Source organism: Lepidochelys kempii, chromosome 1 (assembly GCF_965140285.1).
Source record: "Lepidochelys kempii isolate rLepKem1 chromosome 1, rLepKem1.hap1, whole genome shotgun sequence".
NCBI classification, from domain to species: Eukaryota; Metazoa; Chordata; order Testudines; family Cheloniidae; genus Lepidochelys; species Lepidochelys kempii.
In genome coordinates, this window is record NC_136380.1 from 212,574,160 (window position 1) to 212,590,222 (window position 16,063).

Here is a 16,063-nt window from a genome sequence, read left to right on the forward strand (position 1 = left end):
CACCCACCCTGCTCCCCCTCCTATCTCTGAGACCCTGATCCCTCACCTCAACCTGCTGCCCTGATTCTACCCGCTGCCCATTCAGAGCACCTCCACTCCATCCACCCCCCCATTCAAAGCGAGTTTCTGCCACCTCTGCTGCATAACACCGGCTATAACACTTCTCCAAAATAAATTCTTCCAACCAGCTATAAAACTGAGCACATCTGATATTCTGTCACTAAGAAAGGTCAAACACAGTCAGAGCCCAAGAGCAGAGTGCAGACACACACTTTATTGGGAAGCAAAACACGTCTAGTGGACACAATTACTTTTTGAATTTAATCTTTTAATCTGGTGTTGATGAAAGGTGCCAGGGTGACAGTCTGAGACACTAAAGTCCTCCATTGGCCACAAGACAGATATTGGCTCAGCATAGACAGCAGCAGTGAGCTAATCATCATGCTGTCCCTGCGTCGGCTCGGATTAACCACTTGAACGTGTACCCACAGAATCAGGCGGTCTTAAATTTGGGCATCTAGCCCAAGCCGTGCCCTGGGCCAGTGTGGCCACACTGCTATTTTTAGTGTTAGCTTGAGCAGAGCTAGCGTGTTTCTGTTCATCAGTACTGAGAAGCACCATCCCAGCTGGAATGTAGACATACCCTTTGATGCAACTACAACTACAGACTTCAGCCTTCTCCACTTAAATTAGTAGAAGTTTTGCCATTTAATCTTTCCCCAGAAGCCATCTCGCCTCCCCATACCACCTCCTTCCCAGACATTCAGGCCACAATCTAGGTGTTACCTTCGACTCAGCCCTCTCTGTAGACTAGACCAGTCATCCAAGCTGTGTCTAAATCTTGCCACTACTTTCTACACAACATCGCTAATATCTGACCTTTTCTTTTCGTCCACACAGCTAAACTCTGGTTCAGGCCCCTATCATCTTCCATCTTGACTACTGCAACATTCTCCCATTCTGCCCCTTATCCATGGGAGGTATGACCCATAAACATCCACAAAGCCTCCTTTGTCCATGGTCCTCCTTCAAATTCACCTCTCATGTGATGCCTACAAAACTCTTGATAATGGCCCCGCAGTTAGTGTAACCACTGCTTACTATATTGAATATGACCATTCCCACTGTTACCTGTCTCCTCCCTTTCTTGGTCTGTTATATGCCAAGATCATAAGCACATGAGGACAGGGTCTATCTGTATGACATGTGTACATGGCCTAGAACAATGGTGCCTACTTTCCTGACTAGGGCTGCAATACAAACAATCAACAAACAATCATAATGATTACAGTAGGAGTGGAATCACACCCTAAGTGGCCCATTTGTGCCAGACGTGGAGATGGTCTTTGATGAAGATATCATTTCTTACATTCCACATCATGGTAAGCTGTGTCAAAAGCAAACAGATCTGGCATTTTCTAGAGGGTGCTAGGTTCCTGGTCCAAGTTCTGATGGATCATACAAAACTGCAGTAACTAAAACAGCTAGGCACCTAAACCAGTGACAGGCACCCTGATCCTTCCACTTGATGTGATTCAAGTTTGTGGTCACCTATGAGCCAGGGACAAGGAATGGGAAGGAGGATGCATTGTCACAAAAGGATGAGTACTACAAATTGGGTGAGGAGACTATGTCCATGATTCTCAAGCCCTCCAAGGTCATTTCTGGCACTCTATCCTTCAGGATAGGTTGTAGATCCTTGATGAAGCATTCTTACAACTACTATACCCACCTGCTGAAGTGAAGAAACAGATTGACAGAGCCAGAAGAGTACCCAGAAGTCACCTACTACAGGACAGGCCCAACAAAGAAAATAACAGAACGCCACTAGCCATCACCTTCAGCCCCCAACTAAAACCTCTCCAATGCATCATCAAGGCTCTACAACCTATCCTGAAGGACGACCCATCACTCTCACAGATCTTGGGAGACAGGCCAGTCCTTGCTTACAGACAGCCCCCCAACCTGAAGCAAATACTCACCAGCAACCACACACCACACAACAGAACCACTAACCCAGGAACCTATCCTTGCAACAAAGCCTGTTGCCAACTGTGTCCACATATCTATTCAGGGGACACCATCATAGGGCCTAATCACATCAGCCACACTATCAGAGGCTCGTTCACCTGCACATCTACCAATGTGATATATGCCATCATGTGCCAGCAATGCCCCTCTGCCATGTACATTGGTCAGACTGGACAGTCTCTACGTAAAAGAATAAATGGACACAAATCAGACGTCAAGAATTGTAACATTCAAAAACCAGTTGGAGAACACTTCAATCTCTTTGGTCACTCAATTACAGACCTAAAAGTGGCAATTCTTCAACAAAAAAACTTCAAAAACGGACTCTAACGAGAGACTGCTGAATTGGAATTAATTTGCAAACTGGATACAATTAACTTAGGCTTGAATAGAGACTGGGAGTGGATGGGTCATTACACAAAGTAAAACTATTTCCCCATGTTTATTTCCCCACCCCCCATCATTCCTCAGACATTCTTGTCAACTGCTGGAAATGGCCCACCTTGATTATCACTAGGGAAGGTTCCCTTCCCCCCCCCCCCCCCCCCCGCTGGTAATAGCTCACCTTAAGTGATCACTCTCCTTACAGTGTGTATGGTAACACCCATTGTTTCATGTTCTCTGTGTATATAAATCTCCCCACTGTATTTTCCACTGAATGCATCCGATGAAGTGAGCTGTAGCTCACGAAAGCTTGTGCTCAAATAAATTTGTTATTGTCTAAGGTGCCACAAGTACTCCTTTTCTTTTTGCGAATACAGACTAACACGACTGCTACTCTGAAACTTAACCAAGATAGTGTATTTTGTTCCATTGCAGGTGCCTCCTCCCTCTGGTCAGGAGACAGCCTGTTTATTTGTAAAAAGAAAAGGAGGACTTGTGGCACCTTAGAGACTAACCAATTTATTTGAGCATGAGCTTTCGTGAGCTACAGCTCACTTCATCAGATGCATGCTGTGGAAACTGCAGCAGACTTTATTTATACACAGAGAATATGAAAAAATACCTCCTCCCACCCCACTGTCCTGCTGGTAATAGCTTATCTAAAGTGATCATCAGGTGGGCTATTTCCAGCACAAATCCAGGTTTTCTCACCCTCCACCCCCCCACACAAATTCACTCTCCTGGTGGTGATAGCCCATCCAAAGTGACAACTCTTTACACAATGTGCATGATAATAAAGTTGGGCCATTTCCTGCACAAATCCAGGTTCTCTCACCCCCTCACCCCCCTCCCAAAAACCACACACACAAACTCACTATCCTGCTGGTAATAGCTCATCCAAAGTGACCATTCTCCCTACAATGTGCATAATTAAGATGGGCCATTTCCAGCACAAATCCAGGTTTTCTCACACACACCCCCACCCCCATACACATACATCCTGCTATTACCAGCAGGAGAGTGAGTTTGTGTGTGTATGGGGGTGGGGGGGATGTGAGAAAACCTGGATTTGTGCTGGAAATGGCCCATTATTTTATAAATAAAATCTGCTGCAGTTTCCACGGCATGCATCCGATGAAGTGAGCTGTAGCTCACGAAAGCTCATGCTCAAATAAATTGGTTAGTCTCTAAGGTGCCACAAGTACTCCTTTTCTTTTTGCGAATACAGACTAACACGGCTGTTACTCTGAAACCTGTTTATTTGTGAGCAACATCTTTCGTCTCCACTGCATGCCTGCAGGATAATGTCTGACTGAGGATCCCAATTTATCTCCTACTTCTGGTGAGAATTTCTATGCTGTCTGAGTGTCAATGCCCTAATCTCAGTGGCCTATCACCCAAGCACCAATGGGCAGGCAGAGCAGGTCAGTCAAGCCCTTGAGCTACATGGCTTCCTAAATCTATCACCAATATTACTGACTGTCCCTGATCCCTCATGCTGAGTTTGCTTATAGAAACCACCAAGCACACTCCCTTCTTTGCTCACTATGGTTTCTATCTTTGTGCTCATCCAGTAATCCCCTCTGAATCATCAATGCCCACTGCTACCAAACTCACAACTCACATCCAGCAAACTCTCCAAGAACTCCAGAGGCAATTAGAAGTCACCAGGGCAACTTACAAATGGCATGCTGACCTATCCCTCCAGTTGACACCTGGCTTTGGGGTAGAGAGCCAAGAAGAACATGTGCTTCAGCAGATTCTAGACTCTCATTGGGTCCAAGGGAAACTACAATATGTAATTGACTGGAATGGGTACATCCCAGACAAACATTCATGGGAATGTACAGAACACTTCCGTGCCCCAGCTCTCCTGCGTTCCTTTCACCATGCTTATCCTTAGAAACCAGACCCCAGGGCCTGGATGGTGCCCTCCAGAGGAGAGTATTGTCTAGAATCAGGACCTGCAGCAGACTTAATCTCCAAGCAGTTTCATCACAACAGCTGGCCTGCAGCATGTTGCCTGATTCACCATGCCACCTGATTGGCTGCAGGGGCAGCAGGCCGGCTCTTAAGACGGCAGCAGTAGCTCTCTGGCTGCTCAGTGCTCATGCTCACCAGTGTGCATGCTCCTGTGTTACCTTGTTTCTGCTGTCTCTGCCTTGCACCCAGCCTTGCCTCTGTATTGTCCTCTCCTTGAGTGCTACCCTGCTCGCTCCAGTTCCTGGCCTCCGGCTTGACCCTTGGCTCTGGTATCCAGTTCCTGACCTCTGGTTTGACCCTTGACTTTGGCTTCTGACTGCTGACTTCAGCTCTGATCCTTGTCCTTGGTTCTTGATGCCTGCTCCAACCACTAGACTAAATCACCCTCATCCTGGTTGGCTGAAAACAGTGTAAACAGGGTCTGAATGAGCTCTCCCCTGACATCTAGTGATGAACTGTGGAAGAACAGTTCAGGAGCTGACCTCATTTGCATCGGCACACCCACTCTGTCTCGGTGCTCAGCAGGATGGGATTGCTTGTCCAAATGATCACTTTTGGCTTGTGTTGGATCCCCAGTCTCCTTGTTATTGGGGCAGCAGTAATAAAGGGTTGTTATCCTTGGTATGTGCATCAAAGGCAGCAGAACTATGCTTGGCATACCCTGATTGAGGGACTTACCCTCGATGAAACAGCATTCACTAGGCAGGGGACATGGGTTCCAAACCCCCAGTGAGGGGAGAGAGGGTGGGGACAGGTAACTGTACCTGGTGGTGTGGGTACTGCTTAAGGGCTTTAGGTACCATTTGACCCTTTCTCTCTCCACTGTGTAATAAAAGAGATAATTTAGGATCAATTGAGAATCTTCTTACACACCACAGAGCTGAAATCATTGATATGTAGGTCTCAGCATTAGACCTGCTTTGGGACAGTATCTCTGATGCAAGGGACTACTCAGTGTGCACCAGCAGTAAGGATCCCCCACTAACAGCTGTGATCCCTACGAGCTGTGTTAAATGGTGGGAAGACATCCTGACAAGTGGCCAGCAAGGTGGCTGGCGATGAGGAGAGGTGAGCGAATGCCTGGACAGTGGAGTGAGCATGGTGTCTTCTTACACCCCTCTTCCACCTAGGGTGGGAGGTGAACTCTGCAGATGCACTCTGAACTCTGGGCCTGCACTGATCCAGGACAAGAACTGTGAGTGGGGTGCAGAGATGGGATGGGCATGTTAAAGGGACTTTTGGTTGCTTAACTTAAGAACCTGAGGGAAAAGGACACTGCCCAACCTACTTAGGCAGGGTAGGGTGGGTCTTTTGCTCATGGTTTATGTTTATGAACTCTGATTGCGGCATTTTCCCAAATTAATGCCCAGTTACTTCCCTCCTTTTATTAAAAGTTTCTTTGCTACACTCAGACTCTGTACTTGCGAGAAGGGAAGTATTGCCTCTTAAGAGGTGCCCAGTGAGTAGTATGTATTTGTTCCAGGTCACTGGGTGGGGGCTCTAACTGGTTTTGTGTTGTATTCATAGAATCATAGAATATCAGGGTTGGAAGGGACCTCAGGAGATCATCTAGTCCAACCCCCTGCTCAAAGCAGGACCAATCCCCAATTTTTGCCCCAGATCCCTAAATGGCCCGCTCAAGGATTGAACTCACAACCCTGGGTTTAGCAGGCCAATGCTCAAACCACTGAGCTATCCCTCCCCCCATTGTTGAAAAGGAACCCCTAGATACTGAACCCAGCCCTTGTTGCTGCCAACTCTGAATGGCAGAAGGGTTACAACTGCACAGATAACTTGAATGTTACCCCTAACTTGACTCATGTCCACACCCAAAAATCGTCGTGCTTTTAACTCAGGCTAGCTGGCCTATCATGGTGGTGAGCTGAATCTTGAGAGATGCTGATGCTCAAGCTAGTGATGCAGAAGAAATGCAACATCTTGAGATACAATTCATCAGTAGCTAATCCAGTCACTCCATTCTGCTAATCATATTAGTTTGTACAAACTTTCGAGCCACAAAGAGCTCTTCTTCAGAAGAACTCTGTGTGGCTCGAAAGCGTGTCTCTCTCACCAACAGAAGTGAGCCTAATAAAATATATTACCTCACCCGCCTTGTCTCTCTAATATCCTGGGACCAACATGGCTATGAATACATGGCATATAACTCCAGTGTTGTTTTGCAGTGTGGTCACTCTCACCCAAGCAAAGCTAGTGTGAGTTCATTCGTTAAGACTCCCCTTTATATTCATTACAGCTGAGGCCAGTCTACACTATGGGGACTATAGCAGCATAGATACAGCACTGCAGCTCTGCCAAGATAACCCCATAATGTAGATGCCACCTACAGTGATGGCAAGGGGTTTTTCCATTGCTGTAGGAACTCCACCTCTCTGAGTGATAGTAACAGAAGCATTCTTCTGTTGACCTAGCTGTGTCAGCATATTTATGTCACTCAGGGATGTGGATTTTTTACATCCCTAAGCATTGTAGCTATGTCAACTTAAATATTAAGTGTAGACTAGACCTGAGTCCTGTCTCTTCTCTATCATGGGGGGGCACTACATATCTTTCAGGAAATTATGGTCCTACTCAGAGGTGGGCAAAATGTTTCAACTGAAACTTTTTTCTGTGAAAATTATAGTTCAGGCCACACCAAAAAAATTCATGAATTCCTGTCAATTTCACTGAATTGTTTCAATAAAAAAATCAAAATGTTTTGTTTAGACATTTTTGAAACAAAACAATTCAAATTTTTATTCAAAATAAATGTGTGAAATTTTCTTCAATTTTATCAAAACATAATTAAAAAGTGTTATGCTAGAAAAAAGGGAAGAAGGAAGATCCTGGGAACTACAGGCCAGTCAGCCTCACCTCAGTCCCTGGAAAAATCATGGAGCAGGTCCTCAAAGAATCAATCCTGAAGCACTTGCATGAGAGGAAAGTGATCAGGAACAGCCAGCATGGATTCACCAAGGGAAGGTCATGCCTGACTAATCTAATCGCCTTTTATGATGAGATTACTGGTTCTGTGGATGAAGGGAAAGCAGTGGATGTATTGTTTCTTGACTTTAGCAAAGCTTTTGACACGGTCTCCCATAGTATTCTTGTCAGCAAGTTAAGGAAGTATGGGCTGGATGAATGCACCATAAGGTGGGTAGAAAGCTGGCTAAATTGTCGGGCTCAACGGGTAGTGATCAATGGCTCCATGTCTAGTTGGCAGCCGGTATCAAGTGGAGTGCCCCAGGGGTCGGTCCTGGGGCCGGTTTTATTCAATATCTTCATAAATGATCTGGAGGATGGTGTGGATTGCACTCTCAGCAAATTTGCGGATGATACTAAACTGGGAGGAGTGGTAGATACGCTGGAGGGGAGGGATAGGATACAGAAGGACCTAGACCAATTGGAAGATTGGGCCAAAAGGAATCTGATGAGGTTCAATAAGGATAAGTGCAGGGTCCTGCACTTAGGACGGAAGAACCCAATGCACAGCTACAGACTAGGGACCGAATGGCTAGGCAGCAGTTCTGCAGAAAAGGACCTAGGGGTGACAGTGGACGAGAAGCTGGATATGAGTCAGCAGTGTGCCCTTGTTGCCAAGAAGGCCAATGGCATTTTGGGATGTATAAGTAGGGGCATAGCGAGCAGATCGAGGGACGTGATCGTTCCCCTCTATTCGACATTGGTGAGGCCTCATCTGGAGTACTGTGTCCAGTTTTGGGCCCCACACTTCAAGAAGGATGTGGATAAATTGGAGAGAGTCCAGCGAAGGGCAACAAAAATGATTAGGGGACTGGAACACATGAGTTATGAGGAGAGGCTGAGGGAGCTGGGATTGTTTAGCCTGCAGAAGAGAAGAATGAGGGGGGATTTGATAGCTGCTTTCAACTACCTGAAAGGGGGTTCCAAAGAGGATGGCTCTAGACTGTTCTCAATGGTAGCAGATGACAGAACGAGGAGTAATGGTCTCAAGTTGCAGTGGGGGAGGTTTAGATTGGATATTAGGAAAAACTTTTTCACTAAGAGGGTGGTGAAACACTGGAATGCGTTACCTAGGGAGGTGGTAGAATCTCCTTCCTTAGAGGTTTTTAAGGTCAGGCTTGACAAAGCCCTGGCTGGGATGATTTAACTGGGAATTGGTCCTGCTTTGAGCAGGGGGTTGGATTAGATGACCTTCTGGGGTCCCTTCCAACCCTGAGATTCTATGATTCTATGAAATATAAATGAAACATTTCAATAATTTTGGAAATTTTTTAGTATTTTTTTTAATTTTGAAAATGAAATTTCTCGTATTCTTCCATTTCCTAAAAAAAAGAAAAATTAAAATCATCTTCAATTCAACCTGAAACCACACACACACTTTATTGTTAGGAATTGGCAGCAAATCAAAAAGTTCATTATTTGCCCAGCTCTAGTCCTGACTAGCAATATGCAGAACTGTCTTCCTTCCATCACTGTACATGGAACGGCTCAGAGATAACAGTAGCATGTCCTCATATAAGGTTGCAAGGTGTCTGTAGAGGGGTGAGCACCAGCTCCAGCCCTGAAGGGGTTGGAAAAGCCCTGCAGAGGGCTGGGGCTGGGGAAGGGAGCAAAATCCTGGCTGACTGGGGGAAGTGGCAGCAACTGAGGGCCACGCTCCAATCAGGGCCCAGCTGGCTCTAGAAAGGCTTTAAGCCAGAAGTTTCAGTAGAGACTCTCTGTAGCTTGCAGAGAGGGGGACCTGGCTGAGAAAGTACCTAGATTGGGAGCCGGGGAGCTTGGGCCTACAAAAGCCCCAGGCTGCAGACCTGGAAAGGCCTGTTAGGTACAGCGGTTGCAGGGGCAGCCACGGGTAGGCAGAGGCAGCAGGTCCAAACCCCCTTGCCTGTGATGAGTGGCTCATACTGCAGTCTGCCCCAGGGAGCAGGGGCTAGTTGGTGACTGGCAGTAGCTTAAGACTGAGGTGAGGTGGGGATAGTGGGTGGGGGTTCCCCTGGGAGGGGGAGACCCAGAACTGTGGGGGTACTGCCGGGGGCCTGAAGAGGGTGCTTCGGAGGCTGGAATGCTAATTCCCTGAGACGACCAGCAGGAGGCACCGCCGGTGAGTCTGTGTCCGGTTACAGTGTCATAAAATCCCATTTCATTTATATTCTTACTGAGCTGCTCAGTCATGAAGCTGCTCAATCACTCTCCCTAGGGAAAGGGAACGTGTCACTCTGTGTAATAACTGGAAAGAACCACTCAGCATGCTTCAGCCAGGATGGCACCTCACCTTCCACCCAGAAGAGACTGGTTATACACCTCAGTCAATGGGAGATTGCATTGCCATTAGTTTTTACAAAACACATCATGCAGAGTAATTAACTACTTCCAAGATCTTATTGAGAAATCTTTACCTTCAACAAGGAGAGTGATCCAACTGGCTCAAGAGAGATTGGCTTTAACATGACTGAACTGACTTCCTAGTGAACTGTCAGGAATCGGGGCCTGCCGCAGAGCCAATCTCTGGACACCCTAACCAGCACAGCTGGCCTGTTTGCTGCCTGATTGGCTACACTGCCAGCTTGGTGGGAAGAGCCATCGGACCAGCTGTTAAGCCCAGCAGCAGCAGCAGCAGTTTGGTGGCTGTTCAAAGCATTCACCCACAGCTGTGATAGCTCCTGCCTTCTTCCCAGCCCTGCTCTCACTGGGGCTTATTCCAGGTAACCCAGTTCTGATCCATGGTTCTGATTGGTGGCTCTGCTCTGACCTTGGGCTCCTGTTCCTGGTGACTGACTCCTACTCCAACCAGCAGGCCTGACCATCCACATCATGGTCTCTGACATGAAGAAGCTGGAAAACTGATCACCAACAAGTCTGCTTCACAGGAGCGGGAGTCTGGATGAACACAGGGAAATGCTCTGCCACATCTAATCAAGGCAACTAACTTCTTTCATTGTCTGTACTATAGATCCAGTACAGGGTTCCTTGTACAATGTGATTATGCAGCTGCATAATAACCTTTTTTTCTTGAAGTTGGTACATAACTGTGCTCCAGACTCCATGTTTTCATTTTAAAAAACTGAAATCTCTTGCAGCTGGCTGGCAACAGTCTGGGAGACACTCTGTGGTCCATGTGTGTTGTGTCCTACCATTACAACCAATCCATACAGCATCTGAGTCTGTTACAGCCCCTCCTATGGAACCTGGTACTTTAGCTTAAGTTGGCTTTCTGTTCTGGGTCCCTAATGTCAGCCACGATAGAAGCCGTCACACCGGCACAGCCACTGTCCATGAGGTACCAGATCAGTACAGATCTTCAGTTCCTAATGCTGTAAACGTGGCAGCTTTCACAGCCAATAAGTCAATTTAATCTTTTGTTCAAAGTTTAAAAACAATGTGCTAGTGTTACCAGACTAAGGGCTTTTCTACATAGCAAGTTAGTGTGCAGTAAGCTCGGGTGTGAATTTAAAGTGCACTAGCTACTCTGCACTAACTCCCTATTTGGGCATTCTTACTGAGCACTAAGGGTATATCTACACAGGGATAAAAGACCGCAGCTGGCTCAGGTCAGCTGACTTGGGCTAGGGGTCTTGGGCTGTGGGGCTAAAAATTGCTGTGTAGATGCCCGGGCTCTAGGCCCTTCTCCCTCACAGGAGTCCAGAGCTTGAATTCCAACCCAGGCCCAAACATCTACAAAACAATTTTTCAGCCTCAAAGCCTGAGTCCCATGAGCCAGCTGACCCAGGCCAGCCAAGGCTTTTTTATCCCTGTGTAGACATACCCTAAGTGTGCCATCAGGCAGTTTGACTTAGTACACTTCCAAAGAGCATTAAACTAATGTACACAAGGTTACTTTCCATGGTCAGTAAGCGTGTCCACATAGGCAGTTAGTGTAGAGGAGCTGCTGTGCACCAGCTCCTGTTGGCTTTTTCCCCATGTAGACAAGCCCTAATGCATTAAGATGGTCTGGAGAAAGATACTCTGATCATAGAATATCAGGGTTGGAAGGGACCTCAGGAGGTCATCTAGTCCAACGCCCCGCTCAAAGCAGGACCAATCCCCAACTAAATCAGGGCTTTGTCAAGCCTGACCTTAAAAACCTCTAAGGAAGGAGATTCCATCACCTCCCATTTCCCTAGCTACCCCATTCCAGTGCTTCACCACCCTCCTAGGGAACAAGTTTTTCCTAATATCCAACCTAAACCTCCCCCACTGCAACTTGAGACCATTACTCCTCGTTCTATCATCTGCTACCACTGAGAACAGTCTAGATCCATCCTCTTTGGAACCCCATTTCAGGTAGTTGAAAGCAGCTATCAAATCCTCCCTCATTCTTCTTTTCTGCAGACTGACTAATCCCAGTTCCCTCAGCATCTCCTCATAAATCATGTGCTCCAGACCCCTAATCATTTTTGTTACCCTTCGCTGAACTCTTTCCAATTTTTCCACATCCTTCTTGTAGTGTGGGGCCCAAAACTGGACACAGTACTCCAGATGAGGCTGCACCAATGTCGAATAGAGGGGAACGATCACGTCCCTCGATCTGCTGGCAATGCTCCTACTTATACAGCCCAAAATGCCGTTAGCCTTCTTGGCAACAAGGGCACACTGTTGACTCATATCCAGCTTCTCGTCCACTGTAACCCCTAGGTCCTTTTCTGCAGAACTGCTGCCTAGCCATTCGGTCCCTAGTCTGTAGCGGTGCATGGGATTCTTCCGTCCTAAGTGCAGGACTCTGCACTTGTCCTTGTTGAACCTCACCAGATTTCTTTTGGCCCAATCCTCTAATTTGTCTAGGTCCCTCTGTATCCTATCCCTACCTTCCAGTATATCTACAACTTCTCCTAGTTTAGTGTAATCTGCAAGCTTGCTGAGGGTGCAATCCACGCCATCCTCCAGATCATTAATGGAGATATTGAACAAAACCGGCTCTAGGACCGACCCTTGGGGCACTCTGCTTGATATCGGCTGCCAACTTGACATGGAGCCATTGATCACTACCCGTTGAGCCCGACAATCTAGCCTGCTTTTTATCCACCTTATAGTCCATTCATCCAGCCCATACTCCTTTAACTTGCTGACAAGAATACTGTGGGAGACCGAATCAAAAGCTTTGCTAAAGTCAAGGAATAGCATGTTCGCTGCTTTCCCCTCATTCGCAAAGCCAGTTATCTCATCATAGAAGGCAATTAGATTAGTCAGGTATGACTTGCCCTCGGTGAATCCATGCTGACTGTTCCTGATCACTTTCCTCTCCTCAAAGTGCTTCAGAATTGATTCCTTGAGGACCTGCTCCATGATTTTTCCAGGGACTGAGGTGAGGCTGACTGGTCTGTAGTTCCCCGGATCCTCCTTCTTCCCTTTTTTAAAGATAGGCACTACATTAGCCTTTTTCCAGTCATCCGGGACCTCGCCCAATCGCCATGAGTTTTCAAAGATAATGGCCAATGGCTCTACAATCACATCTGCCAACTCCTTTAGCACCCTCGGATGCAGCGCCGAAATTCAGATTCATTAAAAAGAGCAAGAGCTCCAACAGGACAATATTTTTGTTCTGTGTCTATACAGTGCCTAGCACAATAGGATCTTGGCCCATGACTGGGGCGCCTGGGCACTACCACAGTACACATAAATATTATCACCATTATGTCTACTTGGCTGCAGAGCCTGAAAGAGAGAGAGAGAGAGAGAGACTCTCTAAATGACCAAATAGTGGATGCCATTATATCTGCAAAATCTCTGACAAACAAACAGAAGTTGTCCTCAGTATAGTGGCTGATACCCTCACAGCACCAAGGAATTCAAAAAGCAGGGAAGAGAGGTAGCTTAGTTAGCTCAAAGAAAAGGAGTACTTGTGGCACCTTAGAGACTAACCAATTTATTTGAGCATGAGCTTTCGTGAGCTACAGCTCACTTCATCAGATGTTTACCGTGGAAACTGCAGCAGACTGATGAAGTGAGCTGTAGCTCACGAAAGCTCATGCTCAAATAAATTGGTTAGTCTCTAAGGTGCCACAAGTACTCCTTTTCTTTTTGCGAATACAGACTAACACGGCTGTTCCTCTGAAACCTGTCATTAGTTAGCTCAGAGGTACCTGGCTACTGAGGCAGATGGCCCACCAAGAGGATTTTCAAAGAAGGTCTTTCCTGAGAGTAATAAATTGGGGCAAGGGGATATAACTAGGAGTCGTGAAATGAAATTCAATAAAGGAATATTTCAGGCTGCATATCAGCAAATATTTGCTAATGGTGAGATCTAATAGACCGTGGAATATTCTCCACGAGGGAGATTGTAAACCTCCTAGGACAGGAACCAGGGTGGATAAAAATCAATGATTTAAAAAATAAAATCTGATTTTTTAAAAAATTTAAATTGGATTTTGATAAAATAGTTTTAGTGAAGACACACTGTAGCTCAAAGATATCTCATCATGGAACAGGGATTATAAATTCTAATTCTATAGTATGACACAATATATTCATGTAATGTTTAAGAAAAGGTTTGTAAATGAGTTCCAGTAGTTCATGGATTAGGGACCCAAATTTATGGGATTCCAGGGGCTTCTGTATAGATTATTTAGGTTAATCTTTCTATCTACGCAATGGGACTCAGTGCTCAGTCTAGAAGATACCATCAGAGATGCTGAGTTTTGCAGTTCTCAAACTGGATTTGTGTCTCCAGAGATAACATGCTTGTTGACAGCAAAAATGTTTTTAAATAAATAAATATCGAGGTGAGAAATAACAGACCTCAATCCTACTGTCCCTCTGCAAATTTGTGTACAAAGAGTCAATCCCTTACCTCTCTCTAAAAGTGCAAAGTTTCAAAAACAAAATCAGTGAATAGGAGATTGTTGGGGGGGGGGGGGAAATAAATCTGGACGGGGGAAGAAGCTTGGAGATAAATGTGAGAAGGGAGGGACAGGCAGTAGAAACAAAAGTGAAACTGTTTGAGCAGCATATTCCAGAAGTCTTGAGGTCTTTGAGTGTAGCCTTCATTGATTTGAGATCTACTATACCATTCTCTCACTAGAAGGGAAAACCTATAATGGCAGCAGGCCCTAAAAGAGACCCAGTTTGGGAATATTTTAATGAAATTCCTCTACCTGTGGGTAAGACAGGCATGTGTGCAAAATGCAAACAGTGCAACAAAGAAATGCAAGAATGAAACAACATCATGAGAAATGTTCCCTCTCAGGAGGAAGCTGTGTTGAAGATGATGAAAGGAACATGTCTGAACATGCAGGATCTTCAGGTTGGTAAACTTTTTTATTTCATATTTCTTTCTTAAGGACTGCCTGTGTTCCTTCTGGACTATTCTTGAATTCTCATGTTTGAGCAAAAAAATACAGTTATTCTATGGTAGGGGTTCCCAAACTTGGTTCTCGGCTTGTTCAGGGTAAGTCCCTGGCAGGTTGTGAGACTTTGTTTATCTGAGCGTCCACAGGTATGGCGTTCGCAGCTCCCAGTGGCCGCGATTTGCCGTTTCTGGCCAATGGGAGCTGCAGGAAGTGGTGGCCCAGCCCGCGCTGGTTCCCGCAGCTCCCATTGGCTGGGAACGGCAAACCACAGCCACTGGGAGCTCCGAGTGGCTGTACCTGCAGATGCTCAGGTAAACAAAGCATCTCGCAGCCTGCCAGGGGCTTACCCTGAACAAGCCTTGAACCAAGTTTGGGAACCCCTGCTCTATGGTACTATCATTTTAGATGCAGTTGTGATAAAAAAATAAATAGTTGTAATAGGCAGATCATCCTTTCACAATTTCACCTTTAAAGTAGTACTGAGTGTCAGTAAATGCAATGAGTAATACTAAATGAGCGGTATGGTAATAATAATTAAATAACTGCATTGATTTATTTTGTTTAGGAAAATCCATCCCCAACATATAGGATTCTGAAGACTATCCACCTTCAAGATCACTATTGTTTTCTATAGTTTCAGAGTTATCTGCCAATGATAGTGTTTCAGTCACATCATGTATGTCACATAGCCACAGTATATCACCTGTAGCAAAAAAAAAAAAAAAAAACAAATAAAAAATCTCCATCATCCAGAAACAACCATAAATTTGTGATAAGAACCAGCAGATTACAAAAAGAGGTAATTGATGAAAAAATTGCCTGGTTTGTTTATGCAACAAACTCTCCTTTCCGTACCATTGAGAACTCACACTTCATTAACATGGTTCAGTCATTAAGACCAGGATAGAGTCCACCCAAGAGAGCAGATGTTGCAGGCAAATTGCTGGATAAAGTGTATGAAAGAGAAACTGAACAGTGTGCAAAAGGTCTAGAGGGCAAAATTATTAACCTGAGTCTTGATGGATGGAGCAATGTCCACAATGATCCTGGTGTATGTGCTTGTGTGACAACAGAAGAAGGGAATGTCTTCCTTACAGAAATAATTGATACATCAGGAAATGCACACAAAGCAGAATACTTATAAGAAGTAGCAGTAAAAACTATAACAAACTGTGGGGGGAAAAAATTCAAATGTCTATTACGCAGCTTGGTCACAGACAATACACAGCTTGCAAATGTATCCAAGATGAGAAGAAATTATTTAGAAGAGAGTCCCAAGCTAATAACATATGGTTGCAGTGCTCATTTGATGCACCTCCTAGTCAAAGACTTCAGTGTTCCATAAATAAAGGCTAATGTTGTTGAAATTGCTAAATTCTTCTGTAACAACCACTTTGCAGCAG

The 16,063-nt window shown here is 45.5% G+C and overlaps 1 protein-coding gene across 5 annotated transcripts in view; it reads right to left on the reverse strand.

The window, feature by feature from the left end:
• Positions 1-16,063, reverse strand: part of FAM131B (family with sequence similarity 131 member B) — a 90,229-nt gene that overhangs the window by 58,939 nt on the left and 15,227 nt on the right. The gene's annotated exons all lie outside the window — the stretch shown is intronic.